Source organism: Oncorhynchus kisutch, linkage group LG1 (assembly GCF_002021735.2).
Source record: "Oncorhynchus kisutch isolate 150728-3 linkage group LG1, Okis_V2, whole genome shotgun sequence".
NCBI classification, from domain to species: Eukaryota; Metazoa; Chordata; class Actinopteri; order Salmoniformes; family Salmonidae; genus Oncorhynchus; species Oncorhynchus kisutch.
The window spans coordinates 10,553,110-10,565,532 of NC_034174.2; the positions used below are offsets into that span (position 1 = coordinate 10,553,110).

Here is a 12,423-nt window from a genome sequence, read left to right on the forward strand (position 1 = left end):
TTAGTTAAGCCCTCTTAGGTCATGACCTTCAGGCAGAATGTTGCTGTGTTAGATGTGTTAGAAATCATGAAAATCAGGCCTATACTTGGCAGGGTCTTCCAGCTAAAAAACGAGTCTTTACCATGGACCTCACAGCATTAACAGAACAGTGTGACTATTCCCCATCTGTTCACAGGCAGCTTTTCCTTTATAATGATGACTCAGGACCTTGTCTCAAGGTTCCTGCTGTTTTCAGAACAACCCGGGTTTATGGAGGAAAGGGGAAATGATTACGATTTATTCAAATAAGAATATACTCGATTTTTCCCAAGTGCATCTCATCCTCAAGTTATTTGTTACAGGCTCAGACGAGTAGAGCTTGACTGAAGCGGCAGCCTATGGGTGCGTTCGTAAATTCGCTCAGGCTATCTACTATTAAACGCTCGTTTAATATGGCCGGTGTCAACAAACATCAGCCCCCCAAAAATCGTAATTAAATTGTTGCCAGCAGCACAGTTAGAGTCACCAACTCTCTGGGTTTCTCTCTGAGAGAGAAACGCTCTGAACCCCCCGAGAAAGAAACGCTCTGAACCCCCCGAGAAAGAAACGCTCTGAACCCCCCGAGAGAGATGCTCTGAACCTCCCGAGAGAGAAACGCTCTGAACCCCCCGAGAGAGATGCTCTGAACCCCCCGAGAGAGATGCTCTGAACCTCCCGAGAGAGATGCTCTGAACCCCCCGAGAGAGATGCTCTGAACCCCCCGAGAGAGACGCTCTGAACCCCCCGAGAGAGATGCTCTGAACCTTCCGAGAGAGATGCTCTGAACCCCCCGAGAGAGAAACGCTCTGAACCCCCCGAGAGAGACGCTCTGAACCCCCCGAGAGAGAAACGCTCTGAACCCCCCGAGAGAGAAACGCTCTGAACCCCCCGAGAGAGACGCTCTGAACCCCCCGAGAGAGACGCTCTGAACCCCCCGAGAGAGAAACGCTCTAAATAGAAGCAGGACAGTGCGGTACTGTGAATGAAGATTAATAACAAGTTATACAACATCCAGAGTTGTTTTAAGTTTCCTGATAGTTACCTAGAGCCTTTTGTACACCAAGCTACCCATATCTGGCTATAAAGTACAGCCCCACAGGGACAGCATTAGGCCTATTCACAGCAGAGAGCTGTGTCCGCGTCATGCTACTTGCATAACATAGCTGCAATGTACACGACTGACGTTATAATGTGGAGTAGGACAATTACTTGTAACAAACTAGTATTTCAATCCTTTTAGAAATGTAATTACTGTGTCATTCCTCAAAACAACAGGCAGAGATCCAGCAACTGTTGACTCGACACGAAACCCTGTGCGGGTTCAGGGTCGTATTGTTTGGTGTAGCTAAGTGGGGCATGATTGCTGGTCAAACATGGTTAAATTCGGTGACAGGGAGGTTAAACAAATACCATTGAAAGTTGAACATTTACCCCTTTGAGAACAGCGGCGGAGTCTTCCAGGCCTTTCGGCGCGGCAGCAACAGAGGACAGATCCCTCATTTGCACAGTCGACGTGGGACAGAAGCGATGCTTGCAGACCTCCGCGCCAGACGTAAACAACACCGTTTCAAGTCCAGCTATATGTCGTTTCTGTCTGTTTTGGCCTCCATTCGTCCGATGTAGCGGTAAGCTAGTGTTACAATATGTAGGGCTGAAAATAATTTTGTTGGAGAAATGAAAAGCGAACAGGGTTCCTCGAGGTAATTGTTCCCGATGCGTGATTATGAAACGAACCGAGTCCCAGTTTTTGATGGAAAACATGTCCTTCTCCCTCTTTTCTCGCTTTCCATCAGGCGAATGTGCAGAATCATCCCGACCACCACCACGGACATATCCACAAAACGATCTGGAGCAATTGAATGTGTGGCTGTTACGCAACGGCCAGGTAATGTCAGCTGGTCTGTTTGTTTTAAGTTGCGCCGCTGCCCTGGTCGTTGAGTTTAAACCCAGCTCCAAAGCCGTCGCCGAGAGCCTCGCTCCGCGACACAAAAACATGGTTCCCGTCGCAAAAACTACACACAAAGGCTGGGTCTATAAAGCGGATAAATTCAAATAGCAATTAACATTAGACGAGGAAGCTACTAAATGTTTACAAGAATAGCGTAGATATTAATAGCAGGTTGATAGCTATCAACACGCTGTCCTCATCTCGCTCTGCTGATTAGAGTGAGACAACCAATGAGGACATTCACTGTTCCACCAATAACGAGCCCGTTTGTAAGGAGAAAAAACCTTAAAGTTACAACAATACATGTAATCTACATTATACCATATGTAGTCGCGCACTCCCGGATCTTTGCAATAGGTGACATGGAGCTGAATGTTATGTGTAGTCTAGATCAACATGTAATGTAGGCTACATTACGGCTTTGTATTTGCCATAATTATGCATATTGAACTATGTTTGGAAGCAGATATAGACCATTTATAAACTGTCATTTTAAACCAATGCGTGACCAATATCAACAACAAAAGTTATGTTTGCCACAGCATTTAATCAGCCCTCTCCTCTCTCTCTCTCTCTCTGTTTAGCACAGTATGACAGTGGTATCTAACATCATGGAGGGTGTCAAATATTTCCCCGTGCTATACAGGTGTAATATGAAGCTCCGGCCAGTCCTACTAATGATAGCTCTGCCTCGTCGTGGACTGGAGGAAGTTAGATATTGAATAACCTAAAAGGGGGGGGGGGGGGGGGGGGGGCTCAGTTAGTTAAAGGACCATACTGTTATAATGTTCACTCTTACTGTTGTAAACAACGTTCACTCCTACTATCGCTCTATAGTTTAGAGAAAATACCAGTATTATTCCCTAACATCGCTTCAAGCAATAATACTACTGGGCTCATAAAGTCTGTCTACAATTGTTACCTCCTGTTTCATGCTCTATCCTGTAGCCTGCCTTGCGACCTACCAACTGAAAACCAACTGAATTTTTAAATATTTGTTTTTATCTCGAGCAGATACTAATTGTGTCGATACAGATAAGGTTATCCACGTGACCAGTTACACCACGGATGAGTGGAGGCGTTGCTGAGCAACTGAATTTCTGCCTTTGCACTATGTCAGGCATGTCCTTGCTGTGTGTGTATATGTCAGGCATGTCCTTGCTGTGTGTGTGTGTATATGTCAGGCATGTCCTTGCTGTGTGTGTGTGTATATGTCAGGCATGTCCTTGCTGTGTGTGTGTGTATATGTCAGGCATGTCCTTGCTGTGTGTGTGTGTGTGTGTGTGTATATGTCAGGCATGTCCTTGCTGTGTGTGTGTATTTCGAATTTTTGAAAGTGTGTCAGTATCGTATAGTTGCATGTCTGCATGGTGGGTGGAAGTTCAAAAGTCAGTCTGTCTTTCTTTCACAGGAAGTGGATGCATGCATGGTTAAACCACAACAAGTCTTAAACGTAACTTTCTCACCTAGCTAGCTCTTAGATTCTGATTTGAATACCGGTATAAAACTCTTTCTGTTGCTGAATGTAAAACTCACTATGCTCTCTTTTACAACCCCGTTACAACAGTACTCCATAACTCCTTACTACCATCCCCACTAAACATGAACAAGGCAGGGGAGTTATTATGTTCCTGATGAAGTCTGGAGCATCATTTAATGTCTATCTATAAAATTAAAATTACCTGGGAAATATATATCTGTTTGACGTGTTTTAAAATAAAAAAAAACACATTTTTATAGTAGACCCCAACACACACACACACACACACACACACACACACACACACACACACACACACACACACACACACACACACACACACACACACGGGAAATTGTTGATCTAAAAAAAAAAACAGCAACGTTGCAGTTCTTGACACACTCAAACCAGTGGGCCTGGCAACTACTACCATACCCTAGTCAAAGGCACTTAAATATTTTGTCTTGCCCATTCACCCTCTGAATGGCACATATACACAATACATGTCTCAATTGTCTCAAGGTTTAAAAATCCTTCTTTAACCCGTCTCCTCCCCTTCATCTACACTGATTGAAGTGGATTTAACAGGTGACATCAATAAGGGATCATAGCTTTCACCTGGTCAGTCTGTCATGGAAAGACCAGAGCAAGTAAAATCTTACTGCTGAAACAACATTAAATAGTTTCAACCACATTCCCACTTCTTGGGTTTTTTATTATGTTATAGAGCATGAAAATAGGATGTTACCCAATACGTGAAAGGCCACAGTCAGTCAATCCCCACAACGTGCAGACTCCGCAAACACAACTCACAATTTCCCCGTTCCATCAGACACTCTATTGCTTGCCCTTAGTTTGTCCCACCACGACGATCGTCTTACTCGTTCTAGGGTACAGACACAGGGTATGTGTTTGAAATGGGACCCTGTTCTCTCTATAGTGCACTACTTGGGCCAGGGACAGTTCTCACTGTGGTTGTAGATAACAGATAAGCTGTTTCTGATCTTAAGCGATATATACATGTACACTCACCGGCCAGTTTATTAGGTCCGTCCATCTAGCACCGGGTCGAACCTCCCTTTGCCACCAGAGCAGCATGAATAACTCTACCTACATGTACATATTACCTCAATTACCTCGACTAGCCAAAGGCCCTCGCACATTGACTCTGTACTGGTACCCCCTGTATATAGCCTCCACATTGACTCTGTACCAGTACCCCCTGTATATAGCCTCCACATTGACTCTGTACCGGTACCCCCTGTATATAGTCTCCACATTGACTCTGTACCAGTACCCCCTGTATATAGCCTCCACATTGACTCTGTACTGGTACCCCCTGTATATAGCCTCCACATTGACTCTGTACCAGTACCCCCTGTATATAGCCTCCACATTGACTCTGTACCGGTACCCCCTGTATATAGCCTCCACATTGACTCTGTACTGGTACACCCTGTATATAGCCTCCACATTGACTCTGTACCGGTACCCCTGTATATAGCCTCCACATAGACTCTGTACCGGTACCCCCTGTATATAGCCTCCACATTGACTCTGTACCAGTACCCCCTGTATATAGCCTCCACATTGACTCTGTACTGGTACCCCCTGTATATAGCCTCCACATTGACTCTGTACCAGTACCCCCTGTATATAGCCTCCACATTGACTCTGTACCGGTACCCCCTGTATATAGCCTCCACATTGACTCTGTACTGGTACCCCCTGTATATAGCCTCCACATTGACTCTGTACCAGTACCCCCTGTATATAGCCTCCACATTGACTCTGTACTGGTACCCCCTGTATATAGCCTCCACATTGACTCTGTACCGGTACCCCCTGTATATAGCCTCCACATTGACTCTGTACAGGTACCCCCTGTATATAGCCTCCACATTGACTCTGTACAGGTACCCCCTGTATATAGCCTCCACATTGACTCTGTACTGGTACCCCCCTGTATATAGCCTCCACATTGACTCTGTACCGGTACCCCCCTGTATATAGCCTCCACATTGACTCTGTACCAGTACCCCCTGTATTTAGCCTCGCTATTGTTATTTTAATGCTGCTCTTTAATTATTTGTTACTTTTATTTCTAATTTTTTTCAATGTATTTTTCTTAAAATGACATTGTTGGTTAAGGGCTTGTAAATAAGCATTTCACTGTAAGGTCTACTACACCTGTTGTATTCAGCATTTCACTGTAAGGTCTACTACACCTGTTGTATTCAGCATTTCACTGTAAGGTCTACTACATCTGTTGTATTCAGCATTTCACTGTAAGGTCTACTACACCTGTTGTATTCAGCATTTCACTGTAAGGTCTACTACACCTGTTGTATTCAGCATTTCACTGTAAGGTCTACTACACCTGTTGTATTCAGCATTTCACTGTAAGGTCTACTACACCTGTTGTATTCAGCATTTCACTGTAAGGTCTACTACACCTGTTGTATTCAGCATTTCACTGTAAGGTCTACTACACCTGTTGTATTCAGCATTTCACTGTAAGGTCTACTACACCTGTGGTATTCAGCATTTCACTGTAAGGTCTACTACACCTGTTGTATTCAGCATTTCACTGTAAGGTCTACTACACCTGTTGTATTCAGCATTTCACTGTAAGGTCTACCACACCTGTTGTATTCAGCATTTCACTGTAAGGTCTACTACACCTGTTGTATTCAGCATTTCACTGTAAGGTCTACTACACCTGTTGTATTCAGCACATGTGACAAATAAATTGTGATTTCTGCGATGGCCACTCGCTGTAATGTTCCAGTGTTGGTAATGTAGAACATGGTAAACAGATGTAGAACATGGTAAACAGATGTAGAACATGGTAAACAGATGTAGAACATGGTAAACAGATGTAGAACATGGTAAACAGATGTAGAACATGGTAAACATATGTACAACATAGTAAACAGATGTAAACTAACATCAAACATCATTACTCATCCATAATCTGTCAGAGCAGTTAAGAGGTTCTGAATCAGTCAGGGAACTGTTTAAGTGCGTACCCTGCTAACCTGGTTTATTTGTCATAATGGTGCCCCACACTGAATCTTGGGAACACAGCAGAGAGAGGTTCTGACCCCACTAAGCCACCGTACCCAAAATTAGCAGGGTGCAACTCTCAATGGAATAGAACTCTTAGATCTCTCAATTAGAATCAGAATGTTTAGAACTGGAACACATTCTACTTCTATGGGAGAACTCCTAGTCCTGAGAGGAGCAGAGGGGACTGAGGGACTGGGGTTTGTGCCAACTGGCCCAGTCTGAATGGAACACAGTAGAGCCTAAAGGACAACACAGCCCAAAGAGATTAGGTTCATGCAGAACCTGTATCATATGATTTACATAGCTGTGAGTGTCTCTATTTCCTTCTCTGTGTCTGCATGGTGGCCTACATTCACAAGACAAATATTTGGCAGAGTAAGATAACTTGCTGAACGTCTGGCACGGATCTATTAGGCTTTGTTTCACTGTACCACGGTACTACAGTACATGTATTCAAGTCTCATAGCCACACATTGCTTTGAGACTGAATCTATAAGCTGTGAAGAGGCCAAAATGTGGATGGATTGATTTATTTTTCTTTCTTTCATTCTTCCTCTCTCTTTTTCTTTCTTTCTCTTTCTTTCTTTTTTTTTTTCTCTCTCTCTCTCTCTCTCTCTCTCTCTCTCTCTCTCTCTTTTCTTTCTTTCTCTTTCTTTCTCTTTTTTCTCTCTCTCTCTCTCTCTCTCTCTCTCTCTCTCTCTCTCTCTCTCTCTCTCTCTCTCTCTCTCTCTCTCTCTCTCTCTCTCTCTCTCTCTCTCTCTCTCTCTCTCTCTCTCTCTCTCTCTCTCTCTCTCTCTCTCTCTCTCTCTCTCTCTCTCTCTCTCTCTCTCTCTCTCTCTCTCTCTCTCTCTCTCTCTCTCTCTCTCTCTCTCTCTCTCTCTCTCTTTCTTTCTTTATGGCTGTGACGGATACTGGCAGTCTGCATGCAGCCTATAGTGTGGGACCCTAGCGACCCCACAGCACAGCCAGTGAATTGGTATTTCATCTGAGAGGAGCAGAGGTCCTCTGCCAACACCAAGAGCCTGACAGCTGCTGAACGGATGGCAGAGGGCCGTCTTTCTCTCTGCACAGACACACCAAGGCTGACATTGAGGAGAGGACAATTTGGGGTGGAGGAGGGGGGTCGAACTAGAGATTGACAATGCAACAGGTATGGCTTTAGATATACATTGAAGACAACAACATGCTCAAAATATACAATTTATTCAAAATATGTTAATGCAACCATCAGTATTTTCCAGTAATTACAAAATCAGTCATTTTTAATAGTTAGTCCTTATTAACAACAAATCATTATAACACAAATGTTGATCAACCATCAGAGCAAAGACAGATTCATTTGCAGCACATCAGACAGTTTGCCTGATAGACAAGCATAGGCTGCAACAGTCGGAGAGGCATTTTTGTAAACTTGGGTCCACTGGTCACATAATATATTTCAGATTTCAAACACCCCTGGGAAGACGTACAGTGAAACAGTATTTGCCCCCTTTCTGATTTTTCTCTACTGTTGCATATTTTTATACTGACTGTTAGCAGGTCTTCAACCAAAACCTAATATTAGATAAAGGGAACCTGAGTTTACAAAGAACAGTCATTTTATTTATTTAATTAACAAATGGGACCCATGTCATCCCAAAAATTATACTTTTCAATCATCTGTCCATAGAACATTCTTCCAGAAGTCTTGATGATCGTCATTTTGGCAAACTTGAGTAAACTTTTTGGACATGGGTTCCATTATGGGGTGGCAGGTAGCCTAGTGGTTAGAGCGTTGGGCCAGTAACCGGCAGGTAGCCTAGTGGTTAGAGCGTTGGGCCAGTAACCGGCAGGTAGCCTAGTGGTTAGAGCGTTGGGCCAGTAACCGGCAGGTAGCCTAGTGGTTAGAGCGTTGGGCCAGTAACCGGCAGGTAGCCTAGTGGTTAGAGCGTTGGGCCAGTAACCAGCAGGTAGCCTAGTGGTTAGAGCGTTGGGCCAGTAACCAGCAGGTAGCCTAGTGGTTAGAGCGTTGGGCCAGTAACCAGCAGGTAGCCTAGTGGTTAGAGCGTTGGGCCAGTAACCAGCAGGTAGCCTAGTGGTTAGAGCGTTGGGCCAGTAACCAGCAGGTAGCCTAGTGGTTAGAGCGTTGGGCCAGTAACCAGCAGGTAGCCTAGTGGTTAGAGCGTTGGGCCAGTAACCAGCAGGTAGCCTAGTGGTTAGAGCGTTGGGCCAGTAACCAGCAGGTAGCCTAGTGGTTAGAGCGTTGGGCCAGTAACCAGCAGGTAGCCTAGTGGTTAGAGCGTTGGGCCAGTAACCAGCAAGTAGCCTAGTGGTTAGAGCGTTGGGCCAGTAACCAGCAGGTAGCCTAGTGGTTAGAGCGTTGGGCCAGTAACCAGCAGGTAGCCTAGTGGTTAGAGCGTTGGGCCAGTAACCAGCAGGTAGCCTAGTGGTTAGAGCGTTGGGCCAGTAACCAGCAGGTAGCCTAGTGGTTAGAGCGTTGGGCCAGTAACCAGCAGGTAGCCTAGTGGTTAGAACATTGGGCCAGTAACCGAAAGGGTGCTAGATTGAATACCCGAGCTGACAAGGTATAAATCTGTCATTCTGTCCCTGAACAAGGCAGTTAACCCACTGTTCCTAGGCTGTCGTTCTGACCCTGAACAAGGCAGTTAACCCACTGTTCCTAGGCTGTCGTTCTGACCCTGAACAAGGCAGTAAACCCACTGTTCCTAGGCTGTCGTTCTGACCCTGAACAAGGCAGTTAACCCACTGTTCCTAGGCTGTCGTTCTGACCCTGAACAAGGCAGTAAACCCACTGTTCCTAGGCTGTCGTTCTGACCCTGAACAAGGCAGTAAACCCACTGTTCCTAGGCTGTTGTTCTGACCCTGAACAAGGCAGTTAACCCACTGTTCCTAGGCTGTCGTTCTGACCCTGAACAAGGCAGTAAACCCACTGTTCCTAGGCTGTCGTTCTGACCCTGAACAAGGCATTTAACCCACTGTTCCTAGGCTGTCGTTCTGACACTGAACAAGGCAGTTAACCCACTGTTCCTAGGCCGTAGTTGAAAATAAGAATTTGTTCTTAACTGACTTGCCTGGTTAAACAAAATTGTTTTTATGCCTGGCAAAAACTAAACACTGCATTCCACAGTAAGAACCTCATACCAACGGTCAAGCATGGTGGTGGCAGTGGGATGGTTTGGGGTCAGCATGGTGGTGGCAGTGTGATTGTTTGGTGTCAGCATGGTGGTGGTAGTGGGATGGTTTGGGGTCCAGCGTGGTGGTGGCAGTGGGATGGTTTGGGGTCAGCATGGTGGTGGTAGTGGGATGGTTTGGGGTCAGCATGGTGGTGGTAGTGTGATGGTTTGGGGTCAGCATGGTGGTGGTAGTGGGATGGTTTGGGGTCAGCATGGTGGTGGTAGTGTGATGGTTTGGGGTCAGCATGGTGGTGGTAGTGTGATGGTTTGGGGTCAGCATGGTGGTGGCAGTGTGATGGTTTGGGGTCAGCATGGTGGTGGCAGTGTGATGGTTTGGGGATGCTTTGCTACCTCAGGACCTGGACGACTTGCCTTAATAGTAAGGAACCATGAATTCTGCTCTGTGTCAGATAATTCTACAGGAGGATGTCAGGCCGTCCGTCTGTGAGCTGAAACTGAAGTGCAGCTGGGTCATGCAGCAAGATAATGATTAAAAACACAAGTCTACATAAAAATGGCTAAAGAGCAACACATTTGAAGATTGGAATGGCCTAGTCAAAGTTCAGACCTAATCCCTAGTCCCAATTGAGATGTTGTGGCAGGACTTGAAACGAGCGTTTCATGCTGTAAAACCCACACGTCGCTGAGTTAAAGCAGTTCCGCATGGAAGAGTGGGACAGAATTCCTCCACAGCGACGTGAGAGACTGATCAACAACTACAGGAAGTGTTTGGTTGGAGTCGTTGCAGCTGAATGAAGGTGGACTGATCAACAACTACAGGAAGTGTTTGGTTGGAGTCGTTGCAGCTAAAGGAGGACTGATCAACAACTACAGGAAGTGTTTGGTTGGAGTCGTTGCAGCTGAATGAAGGTGGACTGATCAACAACTACAGGAAGTGTTCGGTTGGAGTCGTTGCAGCTAAAGGAGGACTGATCAACAACTACAGGAAGTGTTTGGTTGGAGTCGTTGCAGCTGAAGGTGGACTGATCAACAACTACAGGAAGTGTTTAGTTGGAGTCGTTGCAGCTAAAGGTGGACTGATCAACAACTACAGGAAGTGTTTGGTTGGAGTCGTTGCAGCTGAAGGAGGCACAACCAGTTATTGAGTGTAAGGGGACAATCACTTTTTCACACAGGGGAATTTGGTGTTGCATAACTTTGTTTATGAAATAAATTAAATAAAGAATGTAATTGTTGTGTTATTTGTTCACTCAGGTTCCCTTTATCTAATATTAGGTTTCGGTTGAAGATCTGATAACATTCAGTATCAAAAATATGCAAAAGAAGAGAAAACTAAAAAGGGGGAAAATACTTTATCACGGCAACAACGGCCACTAAAACACCCTTCTACCATAGTAAAACACCCTTCTACCATAGTAAAACACCCTTCTACCATAGTAAAACACCCTTCTACCATAGTAAAACACCCTTCTACCATAGTAAAACACCCTTCTGACATAGTAAAACACCCTTCTGACATTGTAAAACACCCTTCTACCATAGTAAAACACCCTTCTACCATAGTACAACACCCTTCTACCATAGTACAACACCCTTCTACCATAGTAAAACACCCTTCTACCATAGTAAAACACCCTTCTACCATAGTACAACACCCTTCTACCATAGTAAAACACCCTTCTACCATAGTAAAACACCCTTCTGACATAGTAAAACACCCTTCTACCATAGTAAAACACCCTTCTACCATAGTAAAACACCCTTCTACCATAGTAAAACACCCTTCTGACATTGTAAAACACCCTTCTACCATAGTAAAACACCCTTCTACCATAGTACAACACCCTTCTACCATAGTACAACACCCTTCTGACATTGTAAAACACCCTTCTACCATAGTAAAACACCCTTCTACCATAGTAAAACACCCTTCTACCATAGTAAAACACCCTTCTACCATAGTAAAACACCCTTCTACCATAGTACAACACCCTTCTACCATAGTACAACACCCTTCTGCCATAGTTCATGTTTAAAGGATATCTGATAAAAGTTGTGGCTTTGTGACTATATGGTATGAATACCTGGAGTACAATGTCACAACAATACCAATAACATTGACAACTAATGCAATTCGTGGACAGTTGACCAAAACATTGACTGTACATTTAAATGTTGTCAACACTATACACAGGCAGGGGAGGGCAGGGCAGGGCAGGGCAGGGGAGGGCAGGGCAGGGCAGGGGAGGGCAGGGCAGGGCAGAGCAGGGGAGATGGCGGAGGGTACAGGAGATAACCGAGGAACAACACTAGTCTCGCACACCAGACTTCCTCCTCAAGGTCTGGCCCTGATACAGTCTCTGTTACGTGGGTTAAACCCCCCCTATTTAGGACCGTAAGGGACGCCATCGGGAGAGGTGAGGGGTGAGGGTAGCTGTTTTGTGGTGCTACTACTACTGCAGACTTGAGGGGTAGCAGTTGTCTGCCACTACTGTAGGCCTTTGCTCTATAATGTAGCCACAGGTTAAAGAACAATAAGAACTGAACCAGCCTCCTCAACTACTTCCTCCTATACTAGTTGCTCCTTTAGCCTGGTTCCAAATCGTTTTTTTTCCTTTGCTACCTTACCAACTTATTGTCACTCATTGACCTGACAAGTCCAGAAGGAGTTGACAAGAGCAGGAACAGACCGTCACCCAGGCTACTAGTTGTTTCCCACGGTGGAGGTGTTTAGCATTGTTTGGAAGGTAGCTCCTTTACTACCAGGGTTG

The 12,423-nt window shown here is 45.1% G+C and overlaps 1 long non-coding RNA gene across 1 annotated transcript in view; it reads left to right on the top strand.

The window, feature by feature from the left end:
- Positions 1–1,055: 1,055 nt before the first annotated feature.
- Positions 1,056–12,423, top strand: part of LOC116374314 (uncharacterized) — a 28,831-nt gene continuing 17,463 nt past the window's right edge. Inside the window, exons 1-2 of the long non-coding RNA XR_004210162.1 lie at positions 1,056–1,643; positions 7,437–7,668. This is a non-coding gene — a long non-coding RNA (uncharacterized LOC116374314). The remainder of the gene's footprint in view (positions 1,644–7,436; positions 7,669–12,423) is intronic.